Here is a 22,281-nt window from a genome sequence, read left to right as displayed (position 1 = left end):
GACCTCGTGGACTCTGCTTCGGATTCTGTCTCTCTCTTTCTCTCTCTCAAAATAAATAAACTTTAAAAAAAGAAAAGAGGGGCACCTGGGTGGCTCAGCCGGTTGAGCATCCAACTTCGGCTCAGGTCATGATCTCACGGTCTGTGAGTTCGAGCCCCGCGTCGGGCTCTGTGCTGGCGGCTCGGAGCCTGGAGCCTGCTTCGGATTCTGTGTCTCCCTCTCTCTCTGCTCCTCCCCTGTTCATGCTCTGTCTCTCTCTGTCTCAAAAATACATAAACGTTAAAAGTTTAAAAGAGAAAAGAAAAGAAAAGAAAAGAAAAGAAAAGAAAAGAAAAGAAGAGAAAAGAAAAAATTTTCCAAGCCAGAAGGGAGTGGCATTATATATTCAACGTGCTGACTGGAGAAAACCTACAGCCAAGAATATTCTATCTGGCAAGGTTGTCATTCAGAATAGAAGGAGAGGCACGCCTAGGTGGCTCAGTCGGTTGAGCGTCCAACTCTGGATTTTGGTTCAGGTCATGATCTCAGGGTCGTGGAGCCCACCACAGGGGACTGAACCTGCTTAAGATTCTCTCTCCCCCTCTCTTTCTGTCCCTCCCCCATCCACATTCTCTCTCTCTCTCTAAAATTAAAAACAAAAAAAAGGACAGGAGGAGAGATAAGGAGGTTTCCAGACAAACACTAAAGAAGTTCATGAGCACTAAACCAGCCCTGCAAGAAACATTAAAGGGGACTCTCTGAGTGGAAAGGAAATACCAAAAGTGACAGTAAGAAGGTAGGAACACAAAAGCAGTAAAAATTGACTACTTCTGTTAAATAAAGGTAAAGTAAAAAAAGGAGCTCACAAAAGAAAAGGATGTAAAACATGACACCATAGACCTAAAACGTGGGGAGGAGAAGAGAAAAGAATGGGTTCAAACATGAAAGGCCATCGACTTAATACAGACTGCTATATGCAAAAGAGATCATATACAAACCTAATGGTAACCACAAATGAAAAACCACTAATAAATATGCAAAGAATAAAGAGAGAGCAATCCAAATATAGCACTAAAGAAAATGACCAAACCACAAAAGGGAGAAACACATGAAAGGATCAGAGAAAACCTTAAGAAACAATAACAAAACAGGTAATAAAATGGCAATAAATATATATCTACTCTGAATGTAAATGGACTAAATGCTCCAATCAAAAGACACAGGGTGACAGAATGCTTTAAAAAAAATAAGACCCATTTATATGCTGCTTACAGGAGACCGACACCTAAACACTGAAAGTGAGGGGACACCTGCAGACTGAAAGTGAGGGGATGGTGGAGCCCCTGGGTGGCTCAGTTGGTTAAATGTCTGACTATCTCAGCTCAGGTCCTGATCTCAGGGTCACGAGTTCAAGTCCTGCGTTGGACTCCATGCTGGGCATGAAGCTTACTTAAAAAATAAAAATAATTAATTAATGTTTTAAAAAGTGAGGGGATGGAGAAACCTTTATCATGCAAATGGATGTCAAAAGAAAACTGGAATTGCAATACCCTAAATACAAAATGGATTTTAAAACAAAGACTGTAACAAGGGACAAAGAAGGATACTGTATAATAATAAAGGGGATAATCCTACAAGAAAATATAACAATTGTAAATATTTATGCACCCAATATGAAAGTACCTAAATACCTAAAACAGTTATTAGCAAACATAAAGACACTAATCCATAATAATACAATAATACTAGGGGACTTTAACACCCTACTTACATCAATGAATAGATCATCCCAACAGAAAATCAACAAGGAAACAATAGCATTGAATGACACACTGGAACAGATGGATTTAACAGATATATTCAAAACATTCTATCCTAAAACAGCAGAATACACATTCTTTTCAAGTGCACGTGGGACATTCTCCAGAAGAGATCAGATTTAAGGCCACAAAACAAACCTTAATAAATTCAGTAAGTCATACCATGCATCTTTCTGACCACAACTCTATGAAACCAGAAGCCAACCACAAGGAAAAACCTGGAAAGACCACAAATACATGGGAGGTTAAATAACATGCTACTGAACAATGAACGGGTCAAACAGGAAATAAAAGAAGAAATCCAAAAGTACATGCAAACAAATGAAAATGGAAACACAACTGTTCAGAACCTTTGGGATGCAGCAAAAGCAGTTCAAGAGGAAGTTTAAAAGTCTTTTTAAAAAAAAAATTTTTTTTAATGTTTATTTATTTCTGAGAGAGAGAGAGAGAGACAGAGCGTGAGCAGGGGAGGGGCAGAGAGAGAGAGGGAGACATAGAATCCCAACCAGGCTCCAGGCTGAGCTTTCAGTACAGAGCCCGACATGGGGCTTGCACCCATGAACCCTGAGATCATGACGTAAGCCGAAGTCGGACACTAAACCCACCGAGCCACTCAGGCGCCCCCAAGAGGGAAGTTTAAAGAAATACAGGCCTACCTCAGGAGGCAAGAAAAATCTCTGGGGCACCTGGGTGGCTCAGTCAGTTAAGCTTCCGACTTCAGCTCAGGTCATGATGTCACGGTCCGTGAATTCGAGCCCCGAATCGGGCTTTGTGCTCTCAGTTCAGAGCCTGGAGCTTGCTTCAGATTCTGTCTCCCTCTCTCTCTACCCCTCCCCCACTCACTCTCTGTCTCTATCAAAAAATGAATAAATGGTAAAAATATATATATATTTTTTTTTAAAAAAGCAAGAAAAATCTCAAACAACTTAGATTTACATCTAACGGAGCTAGAAACAGAACAAATAAAACCTAAAACCAGCAGAAGAAAGGAAATATTAAAGATCAGAGTAGAACTAAATGATGGAAAAAGAAAACAACTGATCAATAAAACCAGTAGCTGGTTCTTTGGAAAAAAAAATCAATAAAATTGATAAATGTCTAGCAGCCTTATAAAGAAAAAAGTGGGGGAAAAGACTCAAATAAAATCACAAATGACACAAGAGAAATAGCCAAAACCACAGAAATATGAACAATTATATGAGAATATTATGAAAAACTATATGCCAACAAATTGAACAACCCAGAAGAAATAGACAAACCCCTAGAAACATATCGCCTACCAAAACTGAAACAGAAAGAAACAGAACATTTGAACAAACCTATCACCAGCAAAGAAATTGAATCAGTAACCAACTCTCAAAAAACAAAAGTTCAGGACTAGAAGGCTTCACAGGTGAATTCTACTCAACATTTTTTTTTTTATGTTTATTTTTGGGAGAGAGTGTGGGAGGGGCAGAGAGAGAAGGAAAGAAATAATCTTATGCAGGCTCCATGCCGTCAGCAGAGCCTGACACAGGGCTTGAACCCACAAACCGTGAGGTCAAGACCTGAGCTGAAACCGAGAGTCAAATGCCTAACTAACTGAGCCACTCAGGCACCCTGAATTCTACTAAACATCTAAAGAAGAGTTAATACTTCTTCTTCTCAAACCACTCCAAAAAAAACAAAAACAAAAACAAAAAACAGAAAAGGAAGGAAAGCTCCCAAGTTTATTCTATTAGGACAGCATTACCCCAATACTAAAACCAGACAAAGACATCACAAAAAAAGAGAGAACTACAGGCCGATCTCTCTGATGAACACAGATGCAAAAAATCCTCAGCATATATCAGCAAACCAAATCCAACAATACATTTAAAAAGTCATTCACCACGATCAAGTGGGATTTATTCCTGTTACACGGGTGGTTTGATATTTGAAAAATCAATCAATAAAAACCATATGATCATTTTAAAAGAGAAAGAAGAGATGAAAGGAGGGGCCGTTACAGAATAAGTTTCTGTCATGGAGGCTTCTCCCACATTTGAACAGAGACTTGAATCATGAGAGAGAGAGAGAGCCATGTGGCTATCTGGTATCTGAAGGATGCAGAATTCAGCCAGAGAGAAACAAAATTGTTTTTATTAAAAAGCCACAAGTCTGTTCTCTCTACCAGTGCCTCTAAGATTGATTGATTGATTATTTATTTATTTATTTATTTATTTATTTATTTATTTATTGCCTCTCAGATTTTAATGTTCCATGAATCACCTGGGGGACTCTGGGAAGGCACAGGTACTTGTGTCTCACCCCAGAAATTCTAAATCAGGAGATCACGGATTTGGACTGAGAATCTACATTTTTAGCAATATCCCAGGTGATGCTGATGCCATTGGTTTCTGGGTCACTATTTGAGTAGTATCAGTCAAAAACCGCCTTCCAGGGGTGCCTGGGTGACTCAGTCAGTTAAGCGTCCGGCTTTGGCTCAGGTCATAATCTCACGGTTCGGTTCGTGAGTTTGACCCTGCGTGGAGCTCTGGGCTGACAGCTCAGAGCCTGGAGCCTGCTGTGGATTCTGTGTGTCCCTCTCTCTCTGCCTCCCCCCGACCTTGTACTCTGTGTCTCTCTCTCAAAAATAAATAAAACATTAAAAAAAAAAACAACAACCAAACCTCCAGATATTTTCCATCAGATTCAGGACTCGAGGTTTTCACCTCCACCTTTTCTACTAACTACAACAGACTGCCCTGTTGCCTAAGAGCAAAAAAGTTAAAGAAAGTAAACACAAATTGCAGACTTCTCTTTCTCTAGGGTTCTAACAACAGGATTAGAATCAAGGTTTGTTAAAATCAGAAAGCACTGCAAGAGCAACTCTAAGCACCTAATTTTACCCACAAGGAAACCCCACACCATTCATAAAAATACTCCCAGTAATAGTTCCAGCAACTGACACAGCAACTGACCTACTACCTACCAAGGCGCTACTTACATGAAAGCTTTACATGCACTACGTCATTTGATCTTCACAAATCTAGAAATTGGGACAATGATTATCCCCATTTCACAGATAAAGAACATGGAGCACAGAGAAGTAGCTTGGCTCATGATTAACCAGTGCCCTACGGAAGGGTCAAGATTTTCACCCAGAGCCTCATCTACTACTCAGACCTTGGTTCTCAACTCAGGCAGCATAGTAGACTCAGAAGGAACTTCAAAACAAACAAACAAAAAGGTTCAGGCCTCAGCCACAACTAATCAAATCAGGTCTGGCATGGGCGGCTGACAAGTGCATTTCGACACCCCTCCCACTGTCTCAGGCCACAGTTTCATTGGCCAGTCAGGACACTGAACCAGGCACTAAAGAACCCAGGCAGCAGGTCGCCTAGGCCCAGGCCCTTGTCCTATTTGTGTAGTGGTTCTCAAACTCCAGTGTGCAACTGAATTGTAGGGCCTGAAATTCCATGTGCTGCCTGGACATCTTTGAGCTTCCTGGGGCCCAAAGGCCTAGCCAGGAGTTCCTCTGCTGTCTCCAGATACGGCCCTGACCCTGGGGGGAAAGCCTCCCACCCCAGCTACTCCCCCTATGTATCAACCAGGGTTTTAGGTTCTATACTGGCTATTTGACATCTGGTATTCCTAACCTCTGCATAAGTCTGCTGAATCCCAAGGCCAGCCTGTCAACCAAAGCCAGCTTCCTGAGGGCACACAGGAGTCATATGATTCCCCCAACCACTGAGCCCAGCCTATTTTCACTAGTACCCCAGGTGGGTGTCTCCACCGAGTTACTTCCTGTCACGATCGTCATAAAGGCAGAGCCCAGGCCCTCTATGCTTCCCGACCCTGCGTGTGACAGGCTTCATGTGGTCCTGTGTGGCAGGCTGTGTCTCTCGTTTCTGGCGGAACTGAATTAAAAACCTTCTTTCTCAATGGCATCAACCTCTCCATGTTGTCACTCAATCACCTTTATAACTTAAGACGTGACACAATTCCCCCTACTAACCGGAGCAGCTGCACACTACTCAGTCATCAACCTAACAGGTCTCACCTCCCTGCCAGCCTGTGAACTTATCCAGACAGGCTGGCCACATCTTCCTGCAGGAGCCCAGGGTCACCGTACCTCGTCACTACAAAACCCACCTCCCTGGCCCCTGCTGGTTCGCTCTGTTCCTGAGTGCCGGCCCCTGGATGGCCCTGTAGGACACGCAGTGTCCTCCCCACAAGGCTGCGGGTAAGCTGCTGCCCATCTCGCCTCCCCGGTGTCACGTGTCACCCATTCAGCATCTCACCCTACACAGGACAAGGACTCTCCTTCCTACACAGCGTGAACAGGGAGTGAGCAGGACAGCATCGAGTTCCCTAATGTGATTTTGCTATGACCAAAGTTTGAGAACCACCGTATTATTCTATTCTGCCTCTCATGGAGTTCTCTGTACTGCCCAAGGGCACCCAGAAAGCCAAGGGCAGGGTGAGACCTGGCACCCAGGCCTCCTGCTTTCCCAAATCCCTGCTTCTCTCTGTTGTAAGACGCCCCTGCAGGCAGATCCCCAGAGTGAAAATGGAGGGTCTACTGAAATCAGTGCCGCCCAATAGAAACGTAATCCGAGCTCCACATGTAATTTATTTTTTTATTTTTAAAATATTTATTTATTTATTTTTGAGAGAGAGAGAGAGAGAGAGAGAGAGAGAGAAGAGAGAGAGAGAACAGGGGAGAGGCAGAGAGAGAGGGAGGCAGAATCCCAAGCATGCTGCACACTGTCAGCGCAGAGCCCGATGCAGGGCCTGAACTCACAAACTGTGGGATCATGACTCTTCAAATCAAGAGTCGGAAGTTTAACCGACTGAGCCACCCGGGTGCCCCCATGTGTAATTCAAATGTTTCTAGTAGCCATGTTAAAAAAATGTAAGAAGCAGATGGACTTTATTTATTTTTATTTTTTTTTAATGTTTGATTTCTGAGAGACAGAGCATGAGTGGGGGAGGGGCAGAGAGAGAAGGAGACACAGAATTCGAAGCAGGCTCCAGACTCCGAGCTTTCAGCACAGAGTCCAACGTGGGGCTCGAGCTCACAAACCGCGAGATCATGACCTGAGCCCAAGTCAGACGCTCAACCGACTGAGCCACCCAGGTGCCCCCAAATGGGCTTAATTTAAACAATATGTTTTATTTAACCCAATATACCCAAAATATTACCACTTGAATCTGCAATTGCTATAAAAATTCCTGAGCCATTTTATGGTTTATACTTACAGCACATCTCAGCACCAGACATATTTCGAGTGCTCAACTGTCACAAGTGCCTGACGGCTGCCATACTGGATACTGCAGACTTGAACCTTTTTAAAGCAACAGAGCCCATATAACCATCTTCCAGGGACTCTCTAGGTTCAAAAGACAGCAGATTCATGTCAGTTGCAAGTTTAACCAATGGTTATTACAGAAACTAACCATTTCTGTTCAGCTGAATGATAGAACCGAAGTAGTGAAAGCAGAAGGTGCATGAAAAAAACGAGTACCTTAAAATCTCCTTTTGCCCTTTGAATAACTGGCTGCATTTTCCATGTTGTAAAGTCATCTATAATGGTAAGATAACTTCAGTCTGTAACACATGGAGGATTTACAACATGCCAAGCACTATTTCAAGCACTTTACATACCATAGCTCTTTTAAATCTTTAATTAAAATAGTTTAAAAAAATTTTTTTAATGTCTATTTATTTTTGAGAGAGAGAGACAGAGTGTGAGCCTAGAAGGGGCAGAGAGAGAGGGAGACACAGAATCTGAAGCTGGCCCCAGGCTCCGAACTGTCAGCACAGAGCCCGACATGGGGCTCGAACCCATGAACCATGAGATCATGACCTGAGCCGAAGTGCGGCGCTCAACCAACTGAGCCACCCAGGCGCCCCTAAGATAATTTTTTAATGTTTATTTAGAGGGAGAGAGAAAGCATTAGCAGGGGAGGGGCACGGAAAGTGGGAGACAGAGAATCTGAAGCAGGCTCCACGCCAGCAGCGCAAAGCCTGATGTGGGGCTCAAACTGATCAACCGTGAGATCGTGACCTGAGCCGAAGTCAGATGCTCAACTGACTGAACCACCCAGGCGCCCCCCTCTTTTTTTTAATTTTAGAGAGAAAGAGCTTGAGAGAGAACAAGCAGGGAAAGGGGGAGAAGGGGAGAGAGAAAGAGAATCTCAAGCAGGCTTCATACTCCGCGTGGAGCCCAACACGGGGCTCGATCCCACAAGGCTGGAATCATGATCTGAGCTGAAATCGAGAGTCTGACACCCAACCAACTGAGCCACCCAGGGACCCCACAATAGATGGCTCTTTTAATTTTCACAAAAGCCTTAGGAGGGAGGTACTGCTATCCCTACTGGACCGGTTAGAAAAGTGAGGCACGCAGAAGTTAAATAATATGCCCAAGGCTATCCAGTCACAGAGTGCTTGAGCTGGGTTTCAAACCTAGCTGCTTAACTTTGACCCTGGTTCTGCTTCCCGCCAACTGTGCCACCAGGTCATTTATTCAATTGTCTCTGCCTGTCTATTAACCATTAAAATGCGAATAATAATGATGGCATTGTAGTGAAAAATAAGTGAGTTAACACGTGTAAAGCGTTAGAAATTCTCCAAGTCATGAGAGCTGCCCAACAAATGTTAGCTATTCTAATCGCCCCCCCCAATGATCTCCACGCAACAAACAAAAACCGAAACATTAACACCGATTTGTTTCTAAGGACATCTGTTTTAGATCATGACATATTATGCATAATTGTACATCAACTTCTGCACTGATGTATTCTATAGCCCACCCCAAGTGAGATAAAAGACAACGAATGTGGATAGAGATTATCTTTCTTTTTTTTTTTTTAACGTTTATTTATTTTTGAGAACATTAGAGAGCATGAGTGGGGGAGGGGCACAGAGAGAAAGGGAGACAGAATCCGAAGCTGACAGCGTGGAGCCCCACGCAGGGCTTGAACTCATGACCTGTGAGATCATGACCTGAGCCAAAGTCGGACGCTTAACTGACTGAGTCACCCAACTGCCCAGATTATCTTTCTATTTTGTCCTCTAATCCCAGGCTGTGGCTCCCTTTTGGAATGCTATGTGAATCACACTCACTGAATAACTCTTCTCTGATCACCTCACGCTAGGCACTCTGAATAAAGTATGATGAGGTCCAGGAAACAGTGGTCCCTACAGCCAACAGGAGACAGAAAATAAATCAAGAGTTATATATTTTAAAATAAATAAATAAACTAAAATACTCAAGGAGAGGGGCGCCTGGGTGGCTCAGCTCATGATCTCTCGTGGTTTGTGAGTTTGGGCCCCACATCAGGCTCTGTGCTGACAGCTCAGAGCCTGGAGCCTGCTTCTGACTCTGTCTCCCCCTCCCTCTCTGCCCCTCCCCTGCTCCTGCTCTGTCTCTGTCTCTCAAAAATAAACATTAAAAAAATTTTTTTTAAATACTCAAGAAGAACAAAATGTGTACATGGGAAGCAGAGAAGCAACAAAATTAGCAAGGACTGAATCAGGGGGATGATTACGTAGGAGTTCATTACATTACACTTTGGGTACGTTTGGAAATTTTCATAGTAAAGACTTAAGGTAGTAACTATGAATAGTGTGATAACAATTTCATAAAATAAACACACATTTAAAAACTACTAAACAGAAGTGCATTAAAATGTTAAACACTGTCTATAGTACTATGAGGTTTTTTTTTTTTAGTTATTCTTAATGCTTTATATATTCTATATTTTCTGAATTCCCTACAGTAAGTGTGCCTATCTTCTTTATGTATTTATTTATTCATTTTGAGACAGAGAATGAGCAGAGGGGGGGCAGAGAGAGAGGGAGACAGAGGATCCAAAGCAGGGTGGGTGCTGACAGCAGAGAGCCTGAGGTGGGGCTCGAACTCACCAACTGTGAGATCATGACCAGAGCCAAAGTCAGAAGCTTAACACGCTGAGCCACCCAGGCACCCCTGAGTGTGCATATCTCCCATAATGAGAACATGAATTACAAATACTCTCTGAAATAAAACTAAATGAGAATGCTTCCAAAATTTTATAAAGTCCAAACTCACAAATGCTGATTTCAAATTCCACTGCAATAAAAGTCCAACGAAACTCCACAACTTGATCCCGAATGACTCTTCTGCAGGCAGTTTCCTATAGTTAAATACTTATGTAGCATATATTTCTATTTTGTGTCCTAATTCCAACTTGGGGACTTTACACTTTGGGACCAAGGATATCTGTCCGCAGATATAAGGAACACACACCTTGCGCTCAAATCCCACTGTTCCTACTAGCAGTGTGACATATGATAAGTAACGTATGCTCCTCTGCCTCCATTTCCTCAGCTGTAAAATACAGGTAATAACAGTATTCACTTCATAAGGGCCTTGTGGAAACTGTATGTGTTAATTTTTATAAAGCCCTTAGGATGACACTTAGCGCTCAACGTTTAATCATTATGACCATTATTCGTGCCCTGTACGTATTCTACAGATTTTCCCAACTGTTTAACTGAGCACCCTTGTAACGGAAACATTTTGCTAATGAATGAAGTATCTTCTACCACCGCAGAAAAGGAAGAGGAATGTTAAGTTCCGTCTCGGTGGGGCTTTGCTGCCAGGAGCCCTCTTTTAGAAGTCAAGAAAGCGGAAAGAAAGGAGGCCGAGATACTATGATCTTGTCGGTGGCCCTGTTAAAACCGCAGAAGATAATCCGGGGGTGACGCACTTTCTTATTAAACGAGTCAGAAGTAGTCCAGGCTCAGCCTCCTTTCCCATACGGATCAGAAAGAAGGGCCAGGGCCACTTCGAAAAGCTTCCAGAGACATACCTTCCTGATCACTATCACAGAGTGTATATTCACAGCTAACACCTTGCCACACGGCTGAATGGCTCTAAACCTGTTGCTTGTATTATACCATTAATTCTCAAAACAAATGTGTAAAGTAGGTACTCGTAATATCACCGTTTGCAAAAAAAGCAAACTCAGGGGCGCCTGGGTGGCTCAGTCGGTTGAGCCTCCGACTTCAACTCAGGTCATGATCTCGCGGTCCGTGAGTTCGAGCCCCGCGTCGGGCTCTGGGCTGATGGCTCAGAGCCTGGAGCCTGCTTCCGATTCTGTGTCTCCCTCTCTCTCTGCCCCTCCCCCGTTCATGCTCTGTCTCTGTCTCAAAAATAAATAAACATTAAAAATTTTTTTTTCTTAAAAAAAAAAAAAAAAGCAAACTGAGGCACAGGAAGATTAAGTTCTAGGAAGTGACACAGCGTGCGGAAGGTGAGCCGGGCAGGGCAGCGGAGAGCCGGCAGACCCTCAAACCCTGCGGCTCTAGGTCCGCCTCCAGGCCGGGGGAGGGGGAGACTCGCGAACCGCCCCAAACGCACAGGCTAGGGCGAGGGGAGGGGAAGGCAAGCGGCCGCCCCCGTCCCTTAACCTTGCTCTCTGCCCTCGGCCGAGGCTTTTCCTCCCCCGCGACCGAGAGCGTGGCGCGGCTGATTCCACTACCAGATCAAAAGTTAAAAGAAGTCGCGGGGTCGCGGGTATCACTCACCTCCCCGAGAGAAATGAAGGCCGCGATCTTAACCTCCCGCAGCGGAAATACCTCCAACAACGCGGAGCTCCTGGACTACATTTCCCAGCATCCCCGAGAGCAACCCGAGGCCCTGTCCCGCCTCCGTGTGAGACTGAGAAGCCGGCTCCGAGACCCACAGCCTGAATCCAATTCCCAGAGTCCACGAAAGGAAAGGGCTTCTCATTCTTAACCCCAGGTAGAAGAAATGCCTCCGAAAATGCGGAGCACTGTTTTATACGCTCTTATTTCTCGAGCGGAGCAAACACATCCGCGCTTTCCCGGAACGGAAGTGTCCCAATCCCAGAAAGCGTGTGGACTACACATCCCAGAATCCTCTGAAGGGCTGAGCTTCCCGCCCGCCTGCAATTTCCTTTTGAATTAGCAGGTGAAGTCTAAATAAGCCCTTCGGTGTTTGTGGAACTTTGTTGGCCTATTTTTTCCCTCACTCCTCCCTATCATACGTGACATAGTTGGAAATATGAGAAACAAAAGTAAAATAATTGCAAAGGCGTGCTATGGGTTAGGTAAAAACAGAGATCAGAAAAGTGACGCCTGAGCTGCACTCAACAAGTCGTTATTACATGGGCCTGGATTCACCTGTGACCAAGAAACCATTAAAAAGGAGATGCAACCATCCAACAGGATATAAAACAGAAGCAGCAAACTTTTCCGCTTCACCTTCGCTTTAGGAAAGACGTTAGGAATTTTTTCTTGCATTGGCAGGGAATTGGAGGAAATATAGAATAGGGTCCACCCTAAACAATGTCTTTTTAAAAACTCTTTGAATTCAAATTAAGGAATCATATATAATTTTTGTTCTATTTAATTGAAATGTAACTGACATATATATTGTATAACTTTAAGGTGTAAAACATGTTGATTTGATACATTTACATATTGTAATGTGATTACCACCTTAGCCTTAGCTAACACTTGTCACTTCCCTTAGTCATTTCTTTTTTGTGATGAAAACAATTAAGATCTAATCTTTTAGCAACTTTGAAGTTTATAATACAGTTATTGTTAACTATAATCACTATGCTGTGCATTCGCTCTATGGGATTTCTTCATCTACTATTTCCAAATTTGTATATTCCAAACAGCATATCCCCAATTCTCCCACCCCCCCTAGCCTCTGGTAACCATCATTCTATTCTCTGCTTTTATGAATTTTCCCTTTTTAGATTCCACATATGAGATATCATACAGTGTTTGTCTTTCTCTGACATATCTCACTCAGCATAATGCCCTAAAGGTCCATCCATGTTGTCCCAAACAGCAGCGTTTCCTTCCTTCTCATGGCTGAATAATATTCCACTGTATATATACCACAAATTATTTATTGACAGACACTTGGATTGTTTCCATACTTTGGCTGCAAGAAACATGGGAATGCATGTATCTCTTATAACTCCTATTTTCATGTCCTTTGGTTAAATCTCCAGAGGTAAAATTGCTGTATCATATGGTACTTCTATTTATAATTTTTTAGGAAACTCATATTGTTTTCCATAGTGGCTGAACCAATTTATATTGTCACCAACAATGTACAAGGGTTCCCTTACCTCCACATCTTTACCAACACCTGTTATCTCTTGTCTTCTTTGTGATAGCCATTCTAACATGTGTGAGATGATATCTCTGTGGTTTTGATCCGCACTTTCCAGATGATTAGCAATGTTGAGCATCTTTTTATGTACATGTTGGCCATTTGGATGTCTTCTTTGGAAAAACGTCTGTTTAGTTCCTCTGTCCATTTTTATAAATCATATTAGTTATTGTTGTTGTGGTTGTTGTGTTGTATGAGTTCTTTATATATTTGGAGTATTGGTCTCATGCTCTGTTTTGCTCTCAAAAATAAATAAACATTAATTTTTTTAAATAAAATAAAATCTAGTTTGTTTGATAGAAGTATTGGTACTCTGGCTTTCTATTGACAACCATTTTCATGATAAATATTTCTCTATCCTCTCAATTTGAATTTGCAGGTGTTTTTAGGTCTAAAATGAGACTCCTGTGGGAATATATAGATGGGTCTTGTTTTTGTTTTTTGTTTTTTACCTATTCTGATACCCTATGTCTTTTAATTGGAGCATTTAGTCAATTTACATTCAGATTAATTATTGATAGATACATATTTAGTGCCATTTTATTTCTTATTTTTCGTTGTTTCTGGAGATTTTCTCTATTCCTTTCCAGTCTTTGTCACTTTGGGTCTTTCCTTCCCACTCAAAGAGTCCTCTTTAGTATTTCTTGCAGGGCTGGTTTAGTGGTCAGGAACTCCTTCAGTTTTTCTTTGGGAAATTCTTTATCTCTCTTTCTATTCTGAATGATAGCCTTGATGGCTAGAGTACTCTTGGCAGTAGATTTTTCCCATTCAGCATGCTGAATATATCATGCCACTTCCTTCTGGCTTGCCAAGTTTCTGTAGAGAGATTTGTTGCTAGCCTTCTGGGTCTTTGCTTATAAGTTGGGGACTTCTTTTGTCTTGCTGCTTTTAGGAATTTTTATTTTTTATTTTTTATTTTAATTTTTTTTCAACGTTTTTATTTATTTTTGGGACAGAGAGAGACAGAGCATGAATGGGGGAGGGGCAGAGAGAGGGAGACACAGAATCGGAAACAGGCTCCAGGCTCCGAGCCATCAGCCCAGAACCTGACGCGGGGCTCGAACTCACGGACCGCGAGATCGTGACCTGGCTGAAGTCGGACGCTTAACCGACTGCGCCACCCAGGCGCCCCAGGAATTTTTATTTATCACTATATTTTGCAAATTTAACTACAGTATGTCTTGGCCTGTTTTTGTTTATTTTGATGGGAGTTCTCTGTGCCTCCTGGATTTGTATGTCTGTTTCTTTCTTGAGATTAGGGGATTTTTCAGCTATAATCTCTTCAAAGAAAACCTTCTGTCCCCTTTCTCTTTTCTTCTTCTTCTGGGACTCCTATGATATGAATGCTGTTATGTTTGATGGAGTCATTGAGTTCTATGTCTACTCTCATGATCCATCATTCTTCTTTCTCTCTTCGGTTCAGCTTTATTATTTTCCATAATTCTCTCTTCTATATCATTTATTTGTTCTTCAGCTTCTTCCATCCTAGTGGTCATTACATCCAGCTGGTTTCAAATATCAGTTATTGCATTTTTCATTTCTGACTGATTGGTTTTTCTTAATGGTTATTTATTTTGAGAGAGAGAGAGAGAGACAGAGAGAGAGAGAGAGAGAGAGAGAGAGAGAGAGAGAGAGAGAGAAGGAGAGAGACCACGAGTGGGGGAGGGGCAGAGAGAGAGGGAAAGAGAGAATCCTTAGCAGGCTCTGCGCTGTCAATGCGGAGCTCGATGCAGGGCTTGCACTCACGAGCCATGAGATCATAACTTGAGCTGAAACCAAGAGTCAGGTGTTTAACCAATTGAGCCACCCAGGCACCCCTATGCCTTGGTTTTTAGCTTGTTTATCTCTGCAGTAAGACTGTCCCCGATGTCTTCCATGATCTTCTCAAAACCAGCAAGTATCCTTATGATTGTTGTTTTAAAATCTGTGTCAGGCATATTACTTGTATCTGTTTGGTAGGTCTCTGGCTATGACCTTTCCTTATTCTTTCTTTTGGGATGAATTCCTCCATCTTGGCATTTTGTCTAGGTCTCTGTCTTCTTCCCTGTGTTAGAAAATTCTGTTATGCCTCCTGCTCCTGAGAGTAATGGCTTTACGAAGAAGAGGTCATATAATTTCTAGGTCCTGGCACTTCAGGAAGTGTCTCTGGTGTATACCGCCTGCACTCTGCTGCTGTGTTTTGGCCACTCCCTCAGGTCTGCTTGCCTACAGTGGGGAGTGTTTGGACCTTGGCCAGAATGTGGTGACTTTTAACTAGGTGTGCTCTCATCTGCCTGTTAAATGATACCTGATGTTATTTCCACTAGAACGGAAACTTTATAAAACCCTGTGGTCAGCAGACATGGTGTGTGCAGGGGTTTGTGCTGGTCTTCTTGGGAAGGGACCCACTGTGCTTGTCCTAAGGCACACTTGCTGTAGAAAAGCAGTACCAGCAGAACACAAAAGGGAAGGACTTGGTGTAAGCAGATTAAGCAGCCAGTGTTGGTGCTGTGCTGTTTACTGGTTTGTTTATGCAATGGAGGGAAATGGCACCAGCCAGCTCTTTTGTGTCTGGAGATGGATGACTGTGCTTGCTGCTCTCAAGAAAGCCCTCCCAGAAGAGCAAATAATTTCCCCTTGTGCATCCTAGGCATTTTTCAGATCGCTGTTTTCACACTGTCTCTGGGTTGCTTGCCTTGCCTGAGGCAGGTCAATACACTTTGGGCTCTCTCCCAGCCAAGCCTGCTTTGTTTTTGTTTTTGTTTTAAGTTTATTTATTTATATTGAGAGAGAGCAAAAGCTCAGGGGAGGCACAGAGAGAGAGAGGGAGAGAGAGAATCCCAAGCAGACTCCATGCAGTATCACAGAGCCCAGCTCAGGGCTGGAACCCATGAACTGTGAGATCATGACCTGAGCCAAAATCAAGAGTTGGATGCTTAACCAACTGAGCCACCTAGGTGCCCCAAGCCTGCTGACTTTTATAACTCCAAACTTTAGGGACCTGGTGTGGCAGGGACTTGCACTGCTCTTCCAGGAGAGGTTCTCACCAGGCTGGGACTGATGCAGGTTTGACTCAGAAGGGCAGTCATGCCAGAGTGCAGGGCTATGAGATTTGGAGCAAAGCAGGCTAAACAGCCAGTGTCCAGGTTAGCCATCCTCAGTAGGTGTCTTTGCACCTATGCTGAGGGGTGGAGGAGGGAAATGCCACCCACCGGCTCTTTTGTCCCTGGAGAGGCAATGCGACTTCTCACAGATGCACTCCAAGGAGAGGGAACAGTCTCTCCCATGCGCCTTAGGTGATCCTCAGCACCACCTGCCCTGGGGTTGCTTGTCTGCCTTTTCTCCAGGAGTAGGGCAGTGCCCTCAGGCCTCCATCCCAGCCTAGAATTCTAGCCACAGACCTCTAAAATTCCAGTATTTGAGCTCTGCTCATTGCAAAAACTCAGGAAAATCAGCCCTTCTAATTTTCCTAGCCAATGGCTTTGGGGAAGTGTTCTCTTTGGGCCTACCTCTGTGCACTCCACTTTCTCTCACCTTCCTCTGCAGCCAGGGTTCCTTCCCCTCCACAGCACCCATGATCCAATTCCCCCCACCTCAAACTATGTCTCCACACTTCCTAACTTCCTTGATGTGGTCTCTTCTCTCCCTCTAGTTGTGCAGTTTGTTCTATCAGTCCTCGGGTTGATCTCTTGAGTATTCAGAATGATTTTTTAAAAGTTTATTTATTTATTTTGAGAGAGAGAGAGAGAGAGAGAGAGAGAGAGAGAGAGAGAGAGAGAGGAAGAGAGAGAGAGAGGAGAGGGGTAGAGAGGGAGAGACAGAATCCCAAAAGAATCCCGACATGTGTGGCTTGATCTTACAAACCATGAGATCATGACCTGAGCCTAACACTAAACTGACTGAGCCACGCAGGCACTCCAGGTTTTCAGAATGATTTGTAGTTATCTAGCTATGTTCGAGGGAAGAAGCAAGTCTAGGTTCCTCCTACTATGCTGCCATCTTAGCTCCCCTTAAAGTGATTTTTCTGAAGACAGCACAGTTGAGTCATGGCTTCATGTACCATATGACAAACATTCCTTTTACTCAGTATATTTAGACTTTAATTATTGATATGGTTTGATTTGGGTTACCATTTTATTATTCTCTGTCCTTTTCTGTTTCTATGTTCCACGTTTTCTATCTTCTTCTGCATTGTTTGCGTATTTTTGGGTATTCCATTTTTATTTATATATTGTCTTTTTAGTCTATTACTTTGGTTTGGTGTTTTATTGTTTTGTTCACTTGTTTTAGTGTTGGTCTGGGAAATATATATATATATATATATATATATATATATATATATATATAATCACAAACTCGTGTGTGTGTGTGTGTGTGTGTGTGTGTGTATAAACTTTTGCATAGTACTTTGAGTAAATATTTTATGACTTGACATAAAACATGGAAACTTTACAACCTTCCTTCAGGTCCTTCTGTCATCTCTCTTTATGGTATAGCAGCCATATGTATTATATGTATCTACATTGAAAAATCATACCAGGGGGCATCTGGGTGGCTCAGTCAGTTGAGCATCCAATTCTTGATTTCAGCTTGTGTTGTGATCCCAGGGTCATGGGATTGACCCCCACCTTGGGCTCCACACTGAGCATGGAGCCTGCTTGAGATTCTCTCTCTCTCTCTCTCTCTCTCTCTCTCTGTCCCTCTCCCCCACTCATGCTCTCTAAAATTAAATGAAAAAAAACCTTATTATTTAAAAAAATCGTACCAGACATTATGATTTTTTTATTCAATCATCATGCATATTTAAAGAACTTAAATGGAGAAACACCATATTATATTTACTTAAATATTTACCATTTCTGTTGCTTTGCTTTCCTTCCTGAGATTTTTCATCTAGTATCATTTCTCATCTGCATTTCTTTTACAGTAGGTCTGCTGGTGACTAATTCTTAGTTTTCCCTTCATCATTTTGTCTTCACATTTGAATTTTTTTCCCAGATATAGAATTTTGGATTGACAATTCATTACTTCCAGCATATTTAAAATGTTGTTCTACTGTCTTCTCACATACATAGTTTCTAATCAGAAATATGCAGTGATGTGAAACATTGTTCTCTTATTTATAATGTGAAATTTTTTTCTACTAGCTTTTAAGAATTTCAAAATCTATCTTTGGTCTCTTCTCTTATAGTTTAACTATTATAAGTCCAGTGACTTTCTTTTATTATAACATGTTTGGGTTTTATTGAGTTGTTTGAATATGAAAAATGTCCTTTTGAATCTGAAAGACTGGAGAAGTTTTCAACTACGATTCCTCCAAAATTTATTTTATACCTCTTTTCTTCTCTCCTTCTGGAATTCCAACAACACGTATATTAGGCTTTTTGATATGGGTCCAAAGGTCAGTATGGCTCAGTTGAGATTTTTCTAATTTTTCTTTTCCTACTTCAGATTGGATACTTTCTACTAATCACTTTTAAAGTTTACTGAGCTGCCTTCGTCATCTCTATCTGCCATGATGCCCTTTGAATTTTTGTTTGCCATTGTATTTTAAAGTTCTAAAATTTCAATATGGTTGTTATTTCTCTCCTGAGAACTTATATATTTCCATTCATTTCAAGAGTGTTTACTTCTGCTTCATGGAAAATGGTTATAATACTTGCTTTATTATTGTAACAAAATAATCTTTGGTAATTCAAACATCTGGAACATTTAGGGGTTGGCATCTCTGAATTGTCTTTTCCCTTGAAATTGGTCATATATTCCTGGCTCTTGTGTATCAGGTAATTTTGGATTGTATCCCAGACATTTAAAAATTTTTTTCTTGAGACAGAGACAGCGTGAACGGGGAGGGGCAGAGAGAGAGGGAGACACAGAATCCCAAACAGGCTCCAGGCTCTGAGCTGTCAGCGCAGAGCCCGACACGGGGCTCGAACCCACAAACCACAAGATCATGACCTGAGCCAAAGTCGGACGCCCAACCGACTGAGTCACCCAGGTGCCCTCCCAGACATTTTTAATGAAACATTAAGAGACTGTGGTTCCTATTAAAATCTCTGGAGTATATTATTTTTGTTTGTTTGTTTTAGCAGGCAATCAACTGGATTAGGTTCAAATCACAAAGTCTGCCTCACTTTCTGTATGTGTTGGTTCCAAAACATTGAATATACTGTTTGGGTCTGTCATTCACTAAGCCACTTAGAAATTAGTTGAGTTCTGAGCAATGTCTTTTCTGCATTTCTTTGGGTATATTCTGTGAATGTGCAGCTTATGGGTGACCCTCAAATTTTATCAGTTCATCCACAGAACTAAAGTGTCTCCTTCAGCAATGTCCTCTTCTCAATCTCCTCTTGAACTTTGGATCCTAAAGGCCCTCTTTCAAGTTTATTTGAACCAAAAGATTAGATTCTATCAGAGTTTTAGCCTCATACCCTATCACATATTTCTACACTACCAGATGACAATGTTGGGGTTACAGTGGTGAAAGTGAAACATACATTGGCCATTACTCCCACACTCTACATAAGAAAAGCTCTTTTCTCAGTTCCTGTATCTAGAGAAATGGGTTTTAACTCACGACTTCATATGCACTGACGTTAGTGCAGTTCCACCAATGGTGTTGGCCTTGGGCAGGCACCAGGAAAGGGGCGGAAAAAAAGAAAAAAAGGGGATTCCCCCCCCCCCCATACTCTCAAGAGTCACAGGGGCCCTCTTTTCTAGTGCTTGGGTCAGAAGATAAGCTTCTCTCAGAATTTTTACCTCTCTGTTCTCAGGTGTTTCCCAATTTGGCCAACCATTAGTTTAAAGCCAGGAGATAAAAGGGGGGAATAGTAATAATAATAATAATAATAATAATAATAATAATAATAATAATAAATGGATTCACCATGCCACACTAATCGATCTTGAAGTTTTGACTTCCCTCCTTAATCTTCCTGCTATTATTTGCTTTTCAAAGCCCTCAGGTAGTTGCTCTTTGTATTTTTCTCAGAGTTTGATTGTAATCCATGGGGAATATAGGCTGTAGTGGACTTAATCTATCTTAGCTGCACCTGTAATGTTCCATTTATTTTTATACTTTATATTGAACTTATTAAATGTTACATTTACATGTTTTAAATTACACAACAAAATGTTATAGTTTTGTTTAAACAGTCATGTGTTTTAAAGGCACTGGGGAAAAAAAAGATAACCCACACATTTACTGTTTTGTGCACACTTCTTTTCTTCCTAAAAATGTTTTCATTTGATATCTTTCCCTTCGGCCTGCAGAAATTCCTTTAGCATTCTTTGTAGTTAAGGTCTTCTGATGATAAACTCTCTTTTTAATCTAAAAATATCTTCATTTGGCTCTCGTTATTGAAGGATTTTTTACTGGATGAATAATTTGGGGTTACTCTTTCTTATTTCTTTTCTTTCAGCCCTGTAAGTATGATGTTCAATTGTCTTCAGTCTTTCAATTTTTTAATGACAAGTTGGCAATCATTTTTGTCATTTATACATCTTCTTTCACAAATCTCTCTTTATATTTGCTTTAAGACAGTTTTATTATGTTGTGCCTCCTTGTAGTTTTCTTTGTTATTCATCCTTCTTAGAGTTCACTGAACTTCTGGGATTTATAAATTTATATTTTTTACTTAATTTTTATTCAAAGGATTCCTGTATCCTAGAGGATGGCATTCCAGCCTTGCAAAGTATGGCCTCCAACCTGGCATGTTAACTGTGTCTTCAAAGGGCCTTTTGATGCTTTATCCGGTTGGCAGTTTTTGGTTGGTATAATATATAATACCGTGGAACATACGGTCATGAGTCCACTCCTGCATCTCCTTTAGAGAAAAGTAGGTTCCTGGTTGGATAGAATGTTATTGGGATCCATGACAACGGTCAAAAGCTCTGTAAGCCTTCATATGCTAGGGCTAGCTGAAGACTTTGTGGACAGGAAAGGTAAACCTATAATCAGAATATGTGTTAATTCCTGTCCAGTGTGGAAGCAGTTCTGCTCTGCCACCAAATGGTTGATTGGTCTCCTTGAGAGACTGTGTCATATCTGGGATTCAGAATTTGTCTCTGTTGCTAGCAAGTTGAATATTTCGTGGTATTAATAGCTACCTCATTTTTGGTAAATGAAAGCCCATGTTGTTTGGCCCAGAGGTAGCTTCTATCCCTGCCACCATAGTGCCACAATTAGTAAAACATGACAAGACTAAATGATATTAACTGACCGCAACATTTTGTCTACCTGATCTGGTGTCGCTCACACATGCTCTCTGGTGGGTACTAACATGAAATACAAGGTTGTTTACATACACTTCATGCCTACTACCATGTCTCTCCACATCCCTCTTCCTCAGACTTCCTTTTCCTTGGTCTTCTAATACTGTTCTTCTCAAATATCTTACCAATTGACAATCCATGTACTGCTGCACATGAGTTTATATACGTTCTAACTTTAGGTCACTTATCCTTTCACACGAAGTGGGTCACCAGATAGACTGATAAATTTCTTACTCCACAGGGAGAATTTTCATTTGTCACTGTTCTTCAGGGCCACTCCTGAATGGGGTGATGGTATCCTGCCCATCTATTCCTGGCTTGCATATTGAATGAACACATACATGAAATCAAACTCAGGATTTCTCCTCTTCTATCTGCTGGTCATAAATGATCCCCCAGGAAGCCATGTACACACATGAGCTGAGGGAGAGGTGCTGATGCAACCATGGTGAATGAAATGGAACCAGGGTTACATACTCTGGTAGCTTGCTTGTGCACTCTGGTCCTGATCATACTTGATTCCAGATGTACCACTTTCATCTACAATGTTATGACCTAGTGAGTCTGAGAGAACCCAACTCACAATGGACAGTTACAGCCACTATAGGAGCTATACCCTATAGGAGATGCATACTTAAGTATTTAGTATTGTATTTAAAAATGGAAAGAAACAGGGCCGCTTTGACCTAAACGTTCATTTTTTTTTTCAACGTTTATTTATTTTTTTTGGGACAGAGAGAGACAGAGCATGAACGGGGGAGGGGCAGAGAGAGAGGGAGACACAGAATCGGAAACAGGCTCCAGGCCCTGAGCCATCAGCCCAGAGCCCGACGCGGGGCTCGAACTCACCGACCGCGAGATCGTGACCTGGCTGAAGTCGGACGCTTAACCGACTGCGCCACCCAGGCGCCCCTAAACGTTCATTTTAAATTCTGATTTTAAAAGAATTTTTTTCTTGTGGGCCTCCAAAAGTATTGTGGGCCCTAGGCATTTTGCCACCTTGCCTCACGGATGAGTTGGCCCTGCTAGGACACCTCTTGGACAGAAGTCAGTCA

General features: G+C 42.0%; 1 protein-coding gene across 3 annotated transcripts in view; it reads right to left on the bottom strand.

The window, feature by feature from the left end:
* LOC121018559 (zinc finger protein 45) overlaps nt 1–11,634 on the bottom strand; it is a 30,960-nt gene extending 19,326 nt beyond the window's left edge. For 2 of the 3 annotated variants that reach the window (XM_040457311.1, XM_040457310.1), the window contains exon 1: nt 11,344–11,633. The gene's annotated coding sequence lies outside the window, so the exon portion shown is untranslated. Of the gene's footprint in view, nt 1–11,343 lie in introns of all 3 variants that reach the window. The other variant, XM_040457312.1, reaches the window with a different exon arrangement.
* Nucleotides 11,635–22,281: the final 10,647 nt, after the last annotated feature.

Source organism: Herpailurus yagouaroundi, unplaced genomic scaffold (genome assembly GCF_014898765.1).
Source record: "Herpailurus yagouaroundi ecotype Mexico unplaced genomic scaffold, PumYag 220, whole genome shotgun sequence".
Taxonomy (NCBI): Eukaryota; Metazoa; Chordata; class Mammalia; order Carnivora; family Felidae; genus Herpailurus; species Herpailurus yagouaroundi.
This window is presented reverse-complemented; position numbering and strand designations above follow the sequence as displayed.